Below are 2,177 nucleotides of genomic sequence, written 5' to 3'. Positions count from 1 at the left end.
GAAACCCCCGGCTCTACTAAAAATACAAAAAAAAAAATTAGCCAGGCGTGGTGGCGGGTGCCTGTAATCCCAGCTACTTGGGAGGCTGAGACAGAGAATTGCTTGAACCCAGAGGCAGAGGTTGCAGTGAGCCAAGTTTGTGGCATTGCACTCCAGCCTGGGCAACAGAGCAAGACTCCGTCAAAAAAAAAAAAAAAAATCCTCACACACTAAGGCACAAAGTTTGGAGCTTCTACTTAAAAAGGAAAACCAAAATTAAAAAGCAGATAACCTGGGGAAAATAAACTCAACACAACAAAGGATTGAAATCCGTCACTGAGAGAGACTTCGTATGAATAGGAAAGATGCTATGACCTCAGTAGGTCTGAGGGAGACCTACTCTCCCTCAGAGAGAATAGGAGCAGATAATTCAGCAAACAATGCAAATGGTCAACAGGTTGAAAATGTTTTTAACCCTCACTTGCAATCAGATTAAACAACAAAGCAAACATTAAAACAAGATCTCACAAGCCTCTTCCTGCTGATAGGATTTGGCTGTGTCCCCACCCAAACCTCATCTTGAATTGTGGCTCCCACAGTTCCCACCTGTTGTGGGAGGGACCTGGTGGGAGGTGATTGAATAGTGGGAGCGGGTGTTTTCTGTGCTATTCTCCAGATAGCAGATGAGTCTCACTAGATCTGATGGTTTTATAAAGGGAAGTTGCCCTGCACAAGCTCTCTTCTTCCAACTGCTGCCATGTGAGACACACCTTTCACCTTCCGCCATAATTGTGAGGCCTCCCCAGCCACGTGGAACTGTGAGTCCTCTTTCTTTTGCCCAGTCTCGGGTATGTGTTTATCCGCGGCGTAAAAACAGACTAATACACCCACTTAGACTAAAAGTCGAATTGTTAATCTGGGTGGACAAAGCCCAAAATGGTCTGGACTCCAGGACTTACACATCCTCCCCTAACCCCCAGGTTCTCAGGACTCTGGCCTTGGAATGAGAGTAACATCATCAGCTTCCCTGGTTCTGATGTTTTTGGACCTGCACTGAGCCATATTATCTGCATCCCGGGGTCTCCAGCTTGTAGACCCACCTGTCCCTGGACTTCCAGTCTCCATAATTGCATGTGCCAATTCTAATCTCCTCTCTCACTCACTCTCTCTGTCTCTCTCTATAGGTAGATACATATACATCTGTAGATAGATGGATAGATAATAGATATCACCTATCGATAGATGATTGATAGATAGATAGACAGATAGATATCTCCTATCAGTTCTGTCTCTCTGGAGGACCTACCTTTCTGTAGATACATAGGTATCTCCCATTGGTTCTCTCTCTCTGGAGGACCTGACTCTGTATCTGTAGATAGATGTCTCCTATCGGTTCTGTCTCTCTGGAGAACATGACTAATACAGGCTTCAAGGCTCCTTCTCTCAAGCTGCTCGCATTACTGGACTGTCTGAGCCTCAGGCCTCAAAGTAAGTTGTCTTCCCAGTGAATTCTCCCTGTCTGCCGGGTATACATAGGTTCTCCCTTAGTGCTCTGTGAGAACAGGGTTTCTTCTTAGTACTTCCCAGTTCATTTGCTTGTAATTTATTGCCAGAGTCCTCCTGCCCCCATACAACTTCCAGGGTCCAGCTGAGTGGTGGCGTCTAGAGGTGCTCATTCAATATGGGCTCATTAGGAGAGCTGTTCTGATGACCTGACCCAGGATACAGGAAGGAAAACCAAAATTAAAAAGCATATTATCTGGGGAAAATAAATGCATCCCGACAAAGGATTAAAATCCTGAGTTGAGAGCACCAAAATCCAAATCCTAGTGTGTCTATTCCAGAGGCCTGGCTTTCAGCCACCAGCTGTACTTTGGACCCAAGGCGCCTGGTCATGGCCTGGTGGGTTTGGCAAATGCAGGAATCAGAATTTCAAAGTGTGACTAATGGCAAGAAAAGTCACAACAGAATTTGCAAAGCTGGATTGGTATTGCTGCTCTCTGATCAGTTATGGTTGTTTCATTCAGTGGGTCCAATAAAAAACAAATCCAGACTTAGTAAGGATAAAGTTTATTCCAAAAGATTATTGCAAGGTGTGGGGAGGGACTGTTGCAATGGGGAGAACTTCTGACCGTAAGCTCTGTAACATCTCAAGAGTTAGACAGAAAGAGTTCTGCTTCCACAGCGAAGTAACAAAG

Source organism: Colobus angolensis, unplaced genomic scaffold, assembly GCF_000951035.1.
Source record: "Colobus angolensis palliatus isolate OR3802 unplaced genomic scaffold, Cang.pa_1.0 Scaffold112, whole genome shotgun sequence".
Taxonomy (NCBI): Eukaryota; Metazoa; Chordata; class Mammalia; order Primates; family Cercopithecidae; genus Colobus; species Colobus angolensis.
Note: the sequence above shows the minus strand (reverse complement) of the source record.